This window comes from Orcinus orca, chromosome 10 (assembly GCF_937001465.1).
Source record: "Orcinus orca chromosome 10, mOrcOrc1.1, whole genome shotgun sequence".
Classification (NCBI taxonomy): Eukaryota; Metazoa; Chordata; class Mammalia; order Artiodactyla; family Delphinidae; genus Orcinus; species Orcinus orca.
The window spans coordinates 95010793-95028926 of NC_064568.1; the positions used below are offsets into that span (position 1 = coordinate 95010793).

At 47.3% G+C, this 18134-nt stretch overlaps 2 long non-coding RNA genes across 11 annotated transcripts in view; one reads left to right on the plus strand and one right to left on the minus strand.

Moving 5' to 3' along the window:
• LOC105748168 (uncharacterized) overlaps window positions 1–18134 on the plus strand; it is a 629731-nt gene that overhangs the window by 549795 nt on the left and 61802 nt on the right. The gene's annotated exons all lie outside the window — the stretch shown is intronic.
• Window positions 9497–18134, minus strand: part of LOC117202695 (uncharacterized) — a 197410-nt gene continuing 188772 nt past the window's right edge. For 2 of the 3 annotated variants that reach the window (XR_007479900.1, XR_007479901.1), the window contains one exon: window positions 9497–13430. This is a non-coding gene — a long non-coding RNA (uncharacterized LOC117202695). The remainder of the gene's footprint in view (window positions 13431–18134) is intronic. The other variant, XR_007479902.1, reaches the window with a different exon arrangement.

Here is an 18134-nt window from a genome sequence, read left to right on the forward strand (position 1 = left end):
TGTGTGGTTTACGAAAATGGTTTTGCCAAAAATGAGCTTTGTGGGAAGGAGAAGGCAGCAGGGATGTGGATGGGGGTTGGTGGGAGGGAGGAGTAAGAAGTGCCAAGAGAGAAAAGAGTCTTATTTGTTGCTAAATGTTGAATCCCACATAAGAATGTGTCGTGAGCCAGTTCCAGGAAATCCTAATGCAATTGGGGGGAGTGTAAATCTATTAGGCACACATATTATGTGTTGACATTATTATTGTCCTATTTTTATACTAACTGTGAATATCCTCCAATGACTTAAGAAAGCTTGAGGGACGTTCTTCTGAGTTAGCCTCCCTTCTCATTTTTTACCTTTTATCAAATCAAATGGCAGTAATATAAGGACATTGTGCTCTTTTTCCTTTCTGTCTATACTGTGAATTATTTCAGAAGCCAACTATATTCGTGAGGGTAACACTAGCAGCTGTAACAAATAAACCCAAACGTTAGTGACTTAACACAACAGGAGTCTGTTTCTCCTTTACAGAACAGTCCAATGCAGGTGTGTCTGGTGGGCACACAACTTTCTCAGTGAGATAACTCAAGAATTAAGGAGCCTGACATCTTGTGGCTTTGCTGTCTCCTAGGAACTTAGTATACAGCCATGGAAAGAAAAAATGAGGGTGGAGAAGCTACACCTTCTTCCTAATTGCTGTGGCTCAGAGTGACAAACGCTAGTTCTACATATATTCTATTGGCCCAGCCCAGATGCAAGAGGCTGCTGGAAATAGTCTCTGATGGGGTCGTTTTTGCCCAGCAGCAGCATTTCACTAGGGAAGGAGGAGCATGAATTTTGACAGCCATTGCTGTCCTGCCCACTTCATCACTCTCAGACTCTAAGAAAAATGGCAGCACTTCCTTGTCCGTTGAGTGTAACTTTTCCTCTAAAGTCCTTCAAAGCAGAGCCCTAATTCATCTCCTCTGTGAAATGCATGATTCTGAGGGAAGATCCCACACAAGCCCTACCAGCCTCACTACACATCTGCCTCCAGGCTTTCCCTTGATCCGCCTCCACCTCTGTTTGGAATCCACTTCCTTTCAGGTACCAGCGCCCAGCCCCACTGGTTTCTTCTTACAGTCTTTATGCCTTTGCTTGTTTTTACCCCAGGGGTCTCCTCTCTGAGAGATATTTATTTGAAAAGCTTTGTCTCTATCAAAGGCATTCCAAGAATTGACAAACCAATGGGGAGATAACTTTTCTTTAAGAAACTCTTGACAGTCAGAGACCTCAAACACACCAAGGACATCCCTTAATGTGCCTGTACTTACCGGTCACCAAAGGGTTTCCCTTCCTCACTCATAAGGCAGAGGAAAACTATTCATAATAGCCTCAAACTGTAAACAAACTAAATGTCCATTAAATGGACAGTAGTGAATAAATATATTGCGATGTATTTGTAGAATGGAATACTATATAGCAATGAAGAGAAATGGACTCCTGTTATACACATATACATGAAAAACTTTCAAATATAATGTCAAGTAGCCAGACCTGAAAGAATATATATAGTGTATAATTCTATTCATATGTGGCCCAAATGCAAATAAAATGAACCTATGGTGTTATAAGTCAAGAGTGGTTACCTTTGGAGAGAAGAGGAATGGCGGTAATTGATGGGAACCTGCCGGGGATTTCTCGGGTGCAGATATTGTTCTGTTCATTGACCTGGGTGGTACTTACACAGGTGTGTTCATTTTGTGAAAGCTCATTGAGCTGTAAACTAATGATCTATGTGCTTTTCTGTATGTATGCAATACTTCATTTGAAAGGTTTTCAAAGTCTATCGGGATAAAAGAAAAAAAACACCGGTCTTCTTCCAACTACCTGTTTCAACCCCCAAAGTAGGGCAAGGCACAGTAGCTGTATAGATGCTTAGATGAGGTTGCAAAGCAGCTGGACAAAGAAACAGGACTTGGAAACGCCCACACATTCAAAGTCCCAGATGGCTCCAGTATATTAAACATAAAAGGTCATCTGGGCTAGTGATCCAATGCACAGAAGGAGTAGTTTCTGGATACATCCAGAGGGGTTCATCTCAGAATTATCGGGTTGGGAGAACAGAATGAGGTCACGATGTCAGAAGAACCATAATGCAATTCTGTTCTTCTAGCAACGGTCCCACCTTGGTCTCCCTGTTTCCTGCCAGTCTCCACGGTTAAGTCTCACGGGAAGTGGTTTTACTCACAGGACACGTGGCTTTCCATACCGGATGGCTCAGACTTAGGTTTCCCTAGAGATGGGCTGGATTGATCGGATATATTTGGAACTCTATTGTTTTAATAATATGCAGTAGCTGAGAACTCTGTTCCAGAGCCCTGGAACTTCAGTCTTCATAACATAAAGGGAATCTGACCTCCCCAATCAGAGCAGAAGAATAATTATTCCATCTCTTTCATATTTTTCTCGTCGAATCCCTGAAATCTTAGGAGGTCTCTAGTTGAGACTTCCTAAATTCATTTCCTCTTAAGTATTCCGCAGCAGCTGGAAAGATTATTGGTGCTGAGAATTTTCTCTGATGGAGATACAACTGCTCCTCTGTCGGAGTCCAGTGGAAGCTCACCTCAGTGCCATGTTTTCTTTAGCTTTGGCGGTTGAGAGAATGCCGACACGAGGGCAAGCCGGGGAAGTTCCAAACGTGTCACCTTGAGCGTAACTTAGAAAAAGCACAGGCTTTGGAGTCAGACAGATCTAGGTTCAAATACAATGTCCAAGCATCACCAGAGGCTTGACCATGACCAAATTACTTAATTTCACTTAGATTCAGTTTCTTCAATGATAAAATAGTGTTTATTTTAAAGAGATGCTGTATGTGAAACATAAAACAAGCTGTGTAAAGTTCCTAGTACACTGACTGACCGCAAGCAATAATAATGATTGATAATAACACTTAACTAGCACTTGTTATGTACCAGGCATTGCTACAATTGTCACAACAATCCTATGAGATAGGTCCTGTTAATAGCACGGATTTATAAAGGAGGAGGAAGCACAGGGAAGTGTATAACTTGCCCCAAATGGCAGAGCAAGGACGCCGACCGAGGCAGCCAGGCACACGGCCCATGTTTGCTCTTTTCCACACCAAACCGGTTTCTTGCCCCGAAAGTGCAGCAATAGAACATGGATTACTTGCTGAAAGAAACTCTTCTCTTCTCCCCTTTCTCACAAATCTTAATGGCATATCTAATTTTTACAGTTAGGAAGAGAGAAATTAAGGACATCCCTGCGTGTTTTCCCCCTGGATCTTGTTTTCACCTCTTCGGTGAAAAGTTTTAGAGAACAGGACTGCTTTGGTAAGCTCCGCTGTCATCCACAAGCACACATTGAGCGCCTATGGCATGCCAAGCGCTGTGCTGGCTGATGGGGAAACAGAGGGCTGAGTCAGACTCTTCCCTCCTTACCCCTCATGCTCCTCCCCATGGGAGCTCAGAGGAGCAAAGACCAGAGAATAAGGCCTCAGACTATGGATGGGCCATCGCTCATGCAGCCCTCCCTCCTCAGCCCACTTCCAGAGAGGTCTGTGTGAATCCCTGACTGAACCCAGCGCCGCCTTATGCCAAGAGAGCCTTCCTTCTCCAGCCGGGATCGGCTGGTTTGCTCTCGAAACAGCAAGCACACTGTTTCTACCCCTAGACGCACTTGCCAGCAGGAGCTCATGGCCTTCCAGAAATTACTTTGCTTTTATATAGCACCTTTTCATTTTAACTGCCTTCCCTTTTTTTTTTCCCCCATCAAACATTAATTAAAACACGATGGCAAGCGCAGAATTCACTCACCCTGGCAAGAAAGGAAAGAGAAAGGAGAAGAAAAGAAAAAAACACATTTCATTGTTTGCCACACCTGCAGTGGCCGAGTCCTCAAGAGTCTGGCTGAGGCTGGAATTCAAGACAGTCCCTCCTCCAATCCAAACACTCCTGCTGAGAGTGGCCATGCCTCACGGGGCCTCCCTCAGTCTGCGGGCTGTGGGGAAAGGCCAGGCCCTGAAGGGCATCCCGAGCACAACTTGAATAGCTGACTGCATACACAAGGCGTTTCCTGTTGCTGCCCATGGCCCCCTTCTCCCTCGTGCCACCTTGCTCCTTCCCAGGGAGCTTCTCCTTCTCTTGACAAACCTGAGAAGCATCCTTTCTAGGATTAGAACTTGAGTGAATACCCAGGTCCCAGTCCACCGGGAAGAGGCCATTAGGCCTTGACAGGTGAAAGGAAGCAGAAGATCTGGGATTTGGAGAGTTTGCCCTACGCCTCTCTTCCTGTTTCTCCCTCCCCTCTCCCGGCCCCCCCAAGCCCTGATATGAGTGGTGTGTCAGGACTTCGGAGCATTTGCCTGTAGGTGTTCTGGTCCAGTCTTGTGTTTTCACATGTTTCCAGGCTTGGGCCAAGACCAACAGTGGTCACAACAAGCCCAAACTCTCCTTCGTGACGTGCGGGAACTTTCCTGGGGGATGTGTCATGTTGAAACCAATGTTGATGTTTCTGCTCAACCAGATGCTCTTGGAGATTACACAAAGGGGAGGAAGGACAAGCTTGAGGAACTGGCGTTCTCCCAGTTTGCACCATTTTCTTCCCTGTTTGCGTGGCGTCCATGGCTGCCTGATCTGCGGAGCAGCAGGAGTTACTCCCAAGGCTCAAAGGGCCGGGAGGGAGGAGAGAGTTGACAGCCCCAGCGGGGGAGCGCGTGGGGTTTTTGTACAGCTTCCCTGAGCTACAGGATTGATTTTCTGCTGGAGTCCCCAGGTAGCAATGAACCTATAGTCCTCCTTCCAGGAATTATCAGACTCTGGGGAGACAATAAGAAAGGAACTGAAACTATTTTTGAAAAGTTTTCAGAAGTCTGTGAACGCCATATAAAGCCCCCATTAGCTTTCATTTTTGCTGGGCTAAAGGGACGGGGGAAACACGAGGTGATTGTATGGTTGGAAGCTTTGGCCAAGGCCTATGTTACTCTGAATTAAGACGTAGGAAGCAGAATTTCCCCCAGGGCCCTGGGGCTGACTTTGAGTTGAGATTTCACAGAAGACTCTGTAGAGTGGGAAAACAGTTGCCTATTATGCTTGTGCAGCAGAACGATAGACTCTTTCACTCTAAGAATCTTTATGGGATGATCTAGGAAGCCTGAACTTTAAAGAGATGAGAAACCATCTGAGCTGAGGGGAAACCGGGTTGATTCTGGGCCTTAGAACAAACATTGCCTCCTGTGCCTTGTCTTGTGTCTTACTTAGGTTAGATTCCCCAGAAGCGAACACTGAGTGATTCGTTTAAGGAATGTCCCCAGGAAAATCTGGTAGAAGGTTTGGGAAGTCAGCCCCAGAAAGGAAGCATGCTGGGTGAGTGTGCAACATGGCGCAAAGCCCCAGGGAGGGAAGTGGTGAGGGGTGACTGACACTCTCTCCAGCGTCTCCCCGTGGCCTCCACTGTGCTCCTGATTAGGGCCCAGGGAAGTATTTATATCCTCCTCCCATCCGTCATCCACTGGTTAAGGGCTGTCATCCCCAGAAGCATGCAGCTTCTCATTACTTTTTTTAAGCTGGCATAGTCGTTCCAGAACCCTGCGGGTAGCCCGCTGACAGAGAGACACAGGTGCTGCTTGACACACCTGGAGCTGGTGTGCAGGAGAATGAGAAAAGTTCCCCAGGGAACATGGGCAAGCACTGACCACGTCCGCTGTATCTCGTCTGGACCCAATAGCCTTAGGCTGGCAGGTCATCACAGAGTAGGTACAATCGTCTGTAAGAGAAGCTCTGCTGGAGCAATCCGTGGGGGATCAAGGACGGAAGGACCTAGGTGGTCACTGGTGATTCGTGAGTGCTCCAGACCCTGCCACTGATCCCAGGGTTGCCGTCAACCTGTGGTCCCCTGGGGGTGTGCCATCTGTCTCAGCTTGTTCTGGTTCCCATGCCCCTGCCTGACTGCATGGAGGTGGGGGTCATGGTGGTGATGGTGCATTAGCTGGAGGACAGCCACGGACATCTCTGTTTTCTCTTCTGTTACCCACGTCGGCAAAGAATGCATCAGGCATAGGCTAAAGAACCAGCATATCTTTCTAAACTTCCTGGCCGTCCCTCAGCCTGGAGCTCCTACAGCGGAGTAGGAACCGTCTGCCCACACCACCCAGAGGTGTGACGTGAGCTCGCCATCATTAGCAACGGAGCCCAGCACTGCCCAGAGACTTCCAAAGTCACGGCCCTCATCTCTTAACCGCAAGAAGGAGCTTCTCAAAGCCGGAAGCTCAGCCGTTGGCCTCTCAAGTGTGGCCTGCCTCGCGGTGGCCTGCCGGCCTGCGGAGAAACAGAAATCAGATACAAAGGCAGCTCTGGGATCAGTTTTACCTCGTCCTGAAGCCTTGAGAGACCAGAACAGAGTCAGGGAACTGAGGCAATGACCCGAAGCAGAAAAACCCAGACTCCTGGTTTTGTGCAGGTGCGAATCCCGCTGGTTAAGCCACACCACCGCGGGCCTCCAGATCCTCGTCGAGCCTCTGCCTCAGACTAAAAATAATCGCTCGTTCATAAACAAACGTAAATGTATTTTTAACCTGCCTCAGAAAGCCACCTTCCTGTTGGGTTTCAGGGCACTCTCGCCACGTCAACTGGCAGATCGCAAAAGCAACTGCTTGGAACTTTCCACCACAGACAGGCGATGGTGACCCCAGGTGACATCTGACTGCACTGCCAAAGTGACTTCGGGTTGAGAGATTAGACTCTCTAACTGCTTTGTGGTTTCAGAAGGCAAGGGGGGCCAGAACCTAAGAGAGTGGTGAGAGCCTAAAAATTCAGGGTGAATCGCCCCAGGAAGATCCACTCGTCTCGAGGGTCATTCGTGTGGCTTCCTGAGGAAAGCTTTCTCAGCGAGAGCACGATACCGTTGAAATGTTGGGCTGCGGAAACACAGGAAGCCCGTCCCTCAGCCGGGCAGCTCACTAGTGGCTGCTTCCAGATGGGGTGGCATTTCACCCCCCAGGGCAGGTAGAGAGCAAAGAGAAACTGGCCAGCTGCCACCGATCTGGAAGAACGTGACATTATAAAAACCGTATTTTCTTTTAAAGGTGTGTACACGGCAGATGAGCCCTAAGTCACAGCTTATATCTAATAAAATAACACTGTGTCCCTGCCAGGGTAGTCTTTTTCTAGCTCACTAATCAGACATTGGGCACCTCTTCCCGTTCCTTGGCACTCACCATCATTCCATGAAAGGAGGAGATGGGGTCAAATAGGAATTGCATTGAGGGGACATTGTATGCTTTTCTGTGTGGTCCACACCCCCCGGAAGCAAAGACAGGAATCATTAGGAAAAGTTGTGGATAAAGAAGCAGCGATATGTGCCCAAGGTCAGTGGCTGGGTAAGTGGCAGAGGCATTTGCTGGGCACCAAAGTTAAGGTCGTTTGACTCTTAGGTGCTGCTTTGGTGATGACCTAATGCTTCCTGTTCTTCTGTTGAAATGGTGGAAGCTAGTCCAATGGAACAAGGATGAAGCCCCCTCAGGAGAGCAGAGCCTGAACTCCCAACCCCAAGTCCATCCACAGCCTCCCACCTCTGCCATTGGAATGGTTTGGGAGGCTCCTTCACTTTGGCCTTCAGCCCCGGACAATGTAATTTCTCTGGGTGGAAAGAGGAATTCCTCTCACGGTGCCGACATCACCCCCTTTCTTCTCACCCCGAGGAGAGAGCAGAGAGGGGCAAAAGTGAGCCTGCCCAGGGACAGAGTTTTGAGACGTGAGGTAATGTTGGTTCCCTATCCACGGCAGGAACCAGAGGGAGCCTGGCCGGGGCCCTGAGGGAGAAGAGGGCCATCTTGGAGATTTTCTTTATGTTTGGCCTGGAGGAGTTCCAACCTTAAACTCAAATGAAAACTTTAGAAATGTTATATTACCAAAGTGTGCATGTGTGTATGTTTGGGGGGTAAAGATGGGGGTAGAGGGATTCGAGGGGAAGGAAGGTAGCCACAGTGCAGCTAAACTCAACACCTAAACCTCACCTGCAGCATTCAGACCCTTATGACCCCCACCAAGAGGACGGAGCCTTACCCCAATTCTCAGATTTTGTGTTTCGATCATAGGCCGGTCCAGAGATGTGACTGGTACACCTGGGTCCCCGGTGTCCACATGACACTAACATGGTTGCTGACCTCCCTTAAATCTCCTCACCTCTCTGACCCTCAGCTTCTTCAGTCCTCAGCTAGGGGTCTGAAGCAGGCAGCAGGCACCTTTCCGTTCAAAGCGTGCGGCTCGGGCACAGTCAATGGCACGTGGTTTTAAAGCATCAGCCTCCTATGCTTCCAAGATGGATTTGAAAAATGGGAAGTGTTAAGTGGCTCAGTGCATTGCATTTTCTGTCTTTTTCAAAAGACCTTTCCTATTTCAGACACTGCCTGTGTGTGGTGAGTATGTGTGTGTGAAAGCATATGTTTGCAAAACGGATGAAACATTTGCGTATAATAGCATTTTCACAGCAGTGAGTATAAACCGGGAGAAACTTATCTTCTGCACGTGATTAGGAGTGGCTTTTCGTGGGTGTCTGTGAAATGACAGATTGTGCAATTTTTAGAAAAAAAAAGTTTATAGGAAAAAGCCCTACACAGGCAATAATATTTTGACCTTGAGGGGAAAAAATATGCTCGTTTGTTTATAGAAAATAAACTCCCCTCCAAAGTTTACGTTCAAAAGAACCTTGGTTGGCTGCTCATAAATAAATTGAGAACAGAATTGTTGATTACTGAGTTTAATGTTCTTTTACTAAAGTGAAAATATTGTACGTAATTAGATTAAGAAGAGATTTCAGAAGACAGGGTGACGATTTGAGTAATCACAGAGTCAATGCAGGCACATTTTGATTTTATTAGCCAGCTATTAGAGCCGTCTTTGGCATTTATGTGTGACGCGAAGGGTAAGGATGTAGCTGTTGAGAGTCATTTGTGTCCGCTGTCTGGACTAATTGAGCGACAATAATAAAACGCTGTTTTTAGATAAACAATGGGTGGCGGAGCTCCATGGGTCCCTGCAGGGAGCGTGTTTATGCCGTTCAAAGGGCAACGGGCTGAGCTTGTAGGCCACAGTCATTTCACAGAGCAAAGTCAAGTCGCTTAAATCAACTAAATTGAAGGCAGTTTTGAAATGGAAATCAGTGATCCCAGTTTGGAACCGCTTCGGTGTCAGCGGGAAGATCCTCTTCCAAGTCTTGTGCAAAGGGAGGAGGCCCCTGAGTGACATTAGCAATACAGGGGAATCAAATGCCGCACGTCACGTGGGTTGTGTAGTGTGTGGACACCCAGTGGGCTGACATGGAAATATCATCGTCAACCCAGCTGCCCACTTCCACGCCCTCCCTCCTTTGCAGAAACTAGATGGACCCATGACAGATGGACAGTCTGAAGGTCCCACGAAGGATTTAAGTGGGTGACTGTCGCTGTCCCACCCAGTGGGAAGGCATTTCTCCTCAGGACCATGAGCTTCACCTACTTTCTCTCTGCCCCTCAAATGTGCTCCTTCCTTCCTTCTCACTCCACGCCCTCTAGACTACAGAATATCTAGGTGTGAACCTTTACTCTGTGTAGAGATTAAGATCTCTGGTTACAGACTAAGAGCAGAAAGGCACTCACAGGCTGGTCTTCTTAAAAGGTCACCTCTGGGCTTCCCTGGTGGCGCAGTGGTTGAGAGTCCACCTGCCGATGCAGGGGACACGGGTTCGTGCCCCGGTCCGGGAAGATCCCACATGCCGCAGAGCGGCTGGGCCCGTGAGCCATGGCCGCTGAGCCTGCACGTCTGGAGTCTGTGCTCCGCAACGGGAGAGGCCACAACAGTGAGAGGCCCGCGTACAGTAAAAAGAAAAAAAAAAGGTCACCTCGTCTTAACGCAGGCTCACACAACCTCCAGGCTTTAGTAGACTCCCAGGGGTGTCTGGGAGTTTTAACACCTCTCTTTTCAGCCATCGGCCTTCCCCAAGCCAACTCAAATAACCACATGTTCCAAGGAGAAGCAGTGTGTTTGCCCGGTCAACACAGCTTCAGGATAGGTTTGCTACACCCCACAAGCTAAACCGCATCCATCCCCATCCACCATTATAAAATTTTCTTGCCACCACCAAGTTTTAAGAAGTTGGGTAGAGTCCACTCACATTTTCATTCAACAACCCTTACTTGAGTACCTTCTGGACACCAGGTCCTGTGCTGGTTGCTGAGGAGACATCCTCTCATGAGACCAACCCATGGAAGCTGAGTTCTCGTGGGGAGATAGACATGGAGACAAGCACAGTACAATAGAATATTGCCCAGGTGAGGCACGTGCAGGAGGCCATGAGTGGCTTCCTCTGTGTCTTAGCTCATGCCGCTGCGACAAAACACCAAAGACTGAGTGGCTTAAACAGCAGACATTTATTTCTCAGAGTTCTAAAGGATGCAAATCCAAGAGAAAGGGCCGGGCAGATTCAGTTCTCAGTGACATCCAGCTCCCAGATTCTTCCCACTCACGTGACACAGAAAGGAAACTCTGGTGTCTCTTCCTCTTTATATAAAGGCACTAATCGCATCATGGGAGCTCCATCTTCATGACCTCATCTAAACCTGATCACCTCCCAAAGGTCCACCTCCAAATACCATCCCATTGGGGGTTAGGGCTCCAGCATATGAACATGGGGGGACACAAACATTCAGCCCACCACTCCCTGCCAGTGCACCTAGCTCCAGACCAGCCAGTTCTCTTTTAGGGCTTCTCCTTGGGCCACAGCCCTGACTTTCTAGTCATCTGTGTTTCCCACCCTCCACACCACCATTTCTGCCCACCTCTCTGATCCAAACCACTGGGACAGATTAAAACGACTCCTCAGCTGACCCTTCTGAGTGCTGCCCCAGGGGTACATCGCCCAGCTCAGACTGCCTGAAAGTCTTCGCCACCTTCTCTTCTAAGTGTCTCTTCCTGATTTTTCCCCCGTCTTGGACACATTATAGTACTTTTTTCAAAAAATATCAGTGATAGCTAATTTTATGTGTTAACTTGTCTAGGATATGTTGCCCAGTTGTTTGGTTAAACTCCAGTCTAGATGTTGCTGTGAAAGCATTTTTTTTTTTTTTTAGATGTGATTAACATTTAAATCAGTGGACTTTGAGAAAAGCAGAGAGAAAAGCAGATCACCCTTCATGATGTGGGTGGACTCAAAGGACAAAACATTGAGCCAAAGAGGATTATTCTCAAGGCTTAAATCTAATGGAACTTACTGTTAGGTTTCAGGCTTTCTTGGGCCACATGACCCTTTTTCCTTCTGATTTCTCCCTTTTGGAATGGTAAGGTCTGTCCTTTGACTGTCCCACCATCATGTTTTGGAAGCAGATAACTTGTGGTCTGGTTTCATAGGTTCTCATACAGAGAGGAATTTTGCCCCAGAGTGAATCATACTCCGACTTTCACCCATACCTTATTTAGATGAGGTTTAGGACTTAGCGTTGATGCTGGAATAAGTTAAGAATTTCGGGGCTGTTGAGATAAGATGAATGTATTTTGCATGTGAGAAGGACGTAAATTGGGGGGACCAGAGGGTGGGCCATTATGGGTTAAAACGTGTCCCCCAGAATTCACCTGTTAAAGCCCTAATCTCACAATGTGGCTGTATTTGGAAATAGGGTCATTGCAGATACAACTAGTTAAGATGAGGTCATACTGAAGTACAGTGGCCCCCTAATCCAATATGACTTACGTCCTTAGTAAAAGAGGTGACTTGGACATAGACACACACACACCAGAGGACATCACGTGAAGACTGGAGCTGTGCTGTCACAATCCAAGGAACTACTTGAAGCTAACAGAGAGGCATGGGACCGATTCTTCCCCAGGGCCTTCAGAGGGAGCTTGGCCATCCCGGCATCTCAGTGTCAGAATTCTAATTTCCAGAACTGTGAGACAGTAAATTTCTGTTGCTTAAGTCATTTGTTTGTAGTAGTTTGTTACAGCAACCCTACCAAACTAATAGTGTCCCTTCCTTGTCACCTCTGCACTGCACACCCCACTGTATCCTCACCTGGAAGCCCACCATGTCACAGATGGGGGACAAGGAGGTCCTGCCTCTCAGCCCCCCACCTCTTGGCCTCCCTGGCCTCTCCATCCTGCCACGAGCACAGATATCCACACGCACAGGATGTAGCCACGTTGGGACTGCTCTGGCCTCATGCCTCACAGCACTCTTAATAATTAAGCCAAACCTCGTTAAGTGGAGTAAGCACATTAGAATCTGAAATGTAGGAATCCCATTCCTACTGAAACACCCATTAGTGTAAAAAAAATGAAAGGAGAGAACGCAGCCTCAAAAGTTATGTCTTTACTGAAAATGCTGGGAGCATGAGGTCTCGGTGACTCAAAAAGACCCATGTGCTTCTTGACTAGCTCGGATCAGAAAAACCTAATTTCTTTCTTTCTTCAAATGAATGCCTCTGATGGATTAGAAATATGGAATAGAACAAGAAACAGCAGTTTAGGAGTTGAGGACCTGGGTTCAAGTTCTGACTGGGTTTCTAACCAGCTCTGTGATCTTAGATAAATGACTCACTCGGCGCTTTGAGCATCCTCTTTCTCATCCGTAAGCGAAAGCAAAAATGCCTAACTCAAGAGGTAGACTTTCCTTTAAGTCACTTATCTTCTCGGGCCTCTGACTCCTGGGAAGGGAGGGAGCATTTTAGCATAAAAAACTCAAGTCACGAAGTGAGAAGCCATTGTTGTCAGCATGAGGAAGGTCTGCCATATAGATGCTCCACCAGGAAGAATGTGAAAAACTTAAGACGGCAGGGAGCCCCCGCAGGTCCCCAGGTTGGGGCCGGGGATGCCTGTCAGCTCCCCGGAGAGCACCCATGTTTTGTAGGGCCCAGAGCTTAGTCAGTTTGGCGGGGGGAGGCTTTTTGAGGGAGTAGAAATCCTATATACAAATACAAAGGTAGAAACAGGGCCTTGAAAGAGGCTTGATGAATCCAACCATGTCCATTTGGGACACCGGGAGTAGAGCCCAGACCTTGGGCAGTGCAGAGAGAGAAGGGAAAAAGGAGGGAGAGTAAAATAACAAAGAGCATTCTAGAACACCCTTCTAAAGCTGATTCAGTCTGGCTGGAGCGTCAATGTTCGTCCATTCAGGTGTTTGTAACTGACCACTAGCAAGATCAAATTCTTTTTTTTTTCATTGTTGTTCTGTTTTCTTTCTCCTGTTAACTAGCTGGCCCCACGTGCCTGCTCAGATCTGAAAATATTTTGTCTGTCTCTCTATTTTTTTTCTTAAAGTGGTGGTAAGGATGAGCTTCATGTCATAACACACGCACAGGCAGTCAGGGCCCAGCTTTGGACCACGTGTGGATTGTCCCCGCTGGTCATACTGAGCCTGTTCGCATGAAGCCTGGAGACAGCTGCTACCGCAGAGGAAGGAGACATCACCGAGAACTTGACCTGCAAGGAAACCCGGGTGTAGGAAGGAAGGAGCGGGTCAGCCGTTCAATCAGCACATATTTACTGGAACGTGCAAAGTCCACAGTCACTTATCTGAAGCCCTGGAGGCCACATAGGTTTCAGAATTCAGAATGTTTCAGATTTTAGCAACGCACTATGGTGCGTAAACGAAATGTTTGATAACATCCCAGAGGGATCTGAGGCAACACCCTGGGAATCAAACACATCACTATTTCCACAGTCCTGTACCAGCAAAATACATGAATATTCACGCTAAGTGGGATAAATGGAGCCTTATATCACTTCACACCAAAGCAGTTATAAAAGTCTTTCTGTTTTCAGAGACTTCTGGATTTGAGATTTATGGATACAGGACTGTGGACTTGGGCCGGGTGCCAGACGGTGTTCGAAGTGCATTGAGGACCGCAGACCAGGTGCCTGCAGGAGCTGGGGGTTCCAAATGGGGACGGGTCCCTCTCTGGGCCACATCAGATACAGATATAAGCCCCATGGGGAGAAGGCAGGATTTTAAAGGGAAGAAAACAAAACAAAACAATAGAAACAGTGTGCTTAAAAGTGAGATCTCTGATAGAAAATCACACGGGGAATTGAGGACACCCCCTCCACACCAGGCCGCAGTTCTTGTCAACAACAGAAGGCCCAGTGACGACTCTGGTGTCCTGAAGGCCAAGGGCCTCAGCTGTGGTTGGAGATTTGAGAGCCCAGCAGACCAGGTAGGACACAGCTGATGCGCCCAACAGAAGCAGAGCCCGATGGGAGGAGACCCGCTTCTAGTGGCATGTGTGCAATATGTGTGTCAGGGTGGGAGTGACAATGGGGCATTGTGGGACAGGGAGTCGGAATATTTTCAGATCTGAAAGGGCCTGCAGGTTCAGTCAGTTAGCAGAATGTGTGTGTGTGTGTATTTGCACATATAAACTCTTGGGAGAAAGCTCTTCTTCCACCCACTTAGGCTGAATGGTCAGGGCCTGCAAATAAACTAATAGTAGACAGGTGAATAGGAGAAAAGACAAGGTTTATTTACATGTGCCTGTGGGAATTCTCAGTAATGAGTACTTGCTGAATACTCAGAGGTAAAGGTTTCTGTATCAACTTAACAAAACGGGTGGGGGGCTTCAGTGAGAAGGTATACCAGGTTCTGTTGGGTTTTTCTTGATGCTGATGGGAATGGGCAGTCTGTCTCCTTCCTGGAACTTGCAAGGAATCCCCTTGGAGGGGGGTTGGTGGCAGCTGTATTTTTCGGAAGGCTCTGCTTTAGTCAGATAAGGGAAGTTCAGGTAAGATTTCAAATATTTTCACTCTAAAATAATTTTTATGCCAAAACCATGATGATATATATATATACACACACATACATAGATTCATAAAAATATATAAATATATTATAAAAAGAATATATATATATATGTATGTAGAGAAAAAGAAAGAAGAGAAAAGAAAAGAGAAAAAGAAAGAAACGTTTCTAATAATCAGTCTTGAGCACATTGATTCTCAAGGATGGGTCACAGCATTTCTGCACCTTCCGGGTCCATACTTGAATCAGCTTCAGTGGGTGCTCTATATCCCTATTTATTGTTCTGCTTTAAATCTCCTTCTGTTTCTTCTCTCATTCTCCACCGTTTGCTCTCCTGGAGCTGCAGGATCAGGACAGGGAGAGAGCTGGGGAAGCAGAAGGGCAGCTTGTGTGTTGGGGTGCTTTGCTGAGGGCCTTTTATCTAGCTGCCAAGAGCCTGGGGCAGCTCCAGGCTCTTGGTCAGAGGAAACTGGGCTCCAATATTCGCTGGGATCCTACAGGCTGGGAAACATGGGCATAGACTCCCTGGTGAAGATCCTCCACAAAAATCTAAGAACTCTCTACCTCTTCCTACGTCGCACAGCTCCCTCTCACGCCCCCATAGAGCTCCAGAGGTCATTATGGATTCTTCCAGGAAATAGCTTAGGGAAGTTTCTCTCTCCTTTCTCTCGTCCTTGGGAACGTAGGGGAGTAAAACTCGGCACCCCAAAATGTCTCTTTGTCCTGCAGATTATTTCCAGCTGAAAATAATCAAGGCCCAAAAGACTCAGAAAGAAACTTTGACCTTGTTTGACCTTTGCTCTTAACTACCTAAAAGAATTTAGACAGAGAATAGAGCCATCACCGTAGATATCCTCAAAGGATACAGGCTAGGTCTGGTGGGAGGAACTCTAGGAAGGGGCTAAAGATCAGAGTCCACTCCATGTCCCATTGTCTCTGCAGGTCCAGCACACAGTTATTTACCAAACATTTGCTCATCCACCTCCATGTCAATTGCCTTCCTCCCCTTTGACGTCCCAAACCACTGCATCCAACATCCCATTTTGTCTTTAGCTGAAGATGGTATTTAAGGTGAGGGCTTTGGCCATTTTGGTGAGTAACTCAGTTCTCCTGGGTCTCTCCTGTGTGTACCTGTATCAAGTTTTTGTTTGATTTTTCTCCTGTTACTGTCTCATGTCAATATAATTCGTAGACCAGAAGGATAACCTAGAAGGATAGAGGAAAATTTCTTCTTCCCTGACAGGGACAACAGGTGTGGACCATCCCCCAGTGCCCTGTGTCTCATCCCACACCCTTCATCTCATTTCTCAGTGGCCCAGCATTTCGCCCACCACCCACATTGGCCTGCCCCACCCATTCGGGGCTCCCTGCACTTAGCAGGGATTTCACTAGCAAAGGGAAAGACTCTGTCTGCAGGCTGATTTGTTACTGAAGAAAAGGTGAAGCCATTTCTGAAGGAGGGTTCCATGTGAGAAGGGAAAAGCAGCCCTGGCCAAACCTGTAGCACGTCCCCTGTGAGTGTTCTGGTTCTCTGGGTGGGACTGCTTCTACTCCTGTTTACCCAGCACAGGGGAAGTGCTTTGAATAGATGTCTTGGCTGACACGGATCCCTTTGCTCTGTGAATAGGGCGATTACTAAACAATGAAGCTATTACATAAGGAGCAAGGAGCTGGCTGGAGCCAACCAATCTTGTCCTCTAGGTTACAGAGCTATAGTTATCCAAAGTTTTAAAACACAATGGTATCTGCTGAAAGGGAACATCTGGGAAGGAACCAAGCTGTCCCGATTAAATGAACTATGCACATCCCATGGGTTGCATGACTCCACATTCGTGGGGTGGCGATTTTTTTCACTGTCACTCAAGTTAACAAATGTGCTGAAAGGTTTAAGCAGAACAAATGCACGGGGGGGGGGGGGAATCAGATCAAGAAGAGAGATGTGTTTTATAAGATCAACGACAAGTTGGCGGGAGAAAGCCTTCTGGGCTGCCGTCGTGAACGCTAATGAAGAGAAATAAACGCTTTATGAGGCTTGTCCCATATGAAAATAAAAGCTTTTTCCAGTGGCCGTTTCACTTCAAAATAAACTCTTTGAACCTCCAGGGGCCCCTGTGTGAGAGAGCGGGTGGGGTGCGCCGCATTAGTGGGGAGGTATGCGTGGTCTGGCGTTCCGAGGCCATGCCTTCTGGCGGGGCACAGCATGCTGTTTAGTGGGGATCTGTTGTTACCAGAGATTGCAGCCTTTATCCTAAAAATAGATTTGGCCCAGATAGTAGCATTGGCCTCTACTTTGAGAATGAAGGTTACAGTATGTTCTCTTCAGTAATGATTTGTCCCCAAACTCAGTACCGTCCACACGCTTAGGGATCTGGAGCCGTTTTACAAGATCTACAACTTAAATAAAGGTCTGCACCCCACCTAGTCTTTATATTGGGGGCAGTTCTTTCGGGTAAAAAAACCCTGAAAGAACAGTTATGAGAACAACAACAAAAACAGAGCGGAAGGAGTCTCATTCAGCATCTCCTACCTAAGGGAACGTTTCTTGACCCGAGTGAGAGTTCAGCTGGGGTTGGGGGTTGCAGCTGACACACGGGAGCTTGGCTCAGTTCTGAAGGCAGAGCCTGGAAGTGATTTGGGTCATCACAGGCTGATGATACAGGAGGACTGACAACAGGCACATCAGAAGGGGGGAGATTTCCCGGGTTTTCCCTGGCTGCCCTTTCTGGTCTTCCACGAAGCCCGCTGCTTACATGGGTCTCCTCTCCACCTCAGTGCCACGTGGGTCCCCTCTTTGGTTTGTCCCACCCATAAACACACGAAAACATGCTGACAGGGCACTTGCTAGCTTTCACTTACCCCATGGGGCAAAAAAGCTTAAATCTATTTATCAACTTCCCCATAGGTATTTGTATCTTAATTGCTGCAAAAGCAATATCACGGAAACGTGAAAAAATTAGTAATTAAAACAGTTACCAATTAACCCACTACCCTAATACTATCTGAGCCAGCCCTGGGCCCATTTGTCCTCTGAGCTATCACCTGCCTCTTCTACGTTGCTTTTGATACTTGGTTATTTCTAAGTTCTACTATTAATGTAGATCAGCATGTACAGTACTTTTACCTTCTGTGAAAGATCTCTCTAGAAATCTTGGGCCCTGATGCACAGTGTTATGGACTGAATTACATCCCCCCAAATTCATATGTTGAAGCCCTAACCCCCAATGACTGTATCGGAGATTGGGCCCTTAAGGAGGTAATTAAGGTTAAACGAAGTCATAAAGGTGGGGCCTTAATCCGACAATACTGGGGTCCTTGTAAGAAGAGGAAGGGATGCCTGAGATCGTTCTCTCTTCATGCACAAAAGAGAGGCCATTGGAGGACACAGCAAG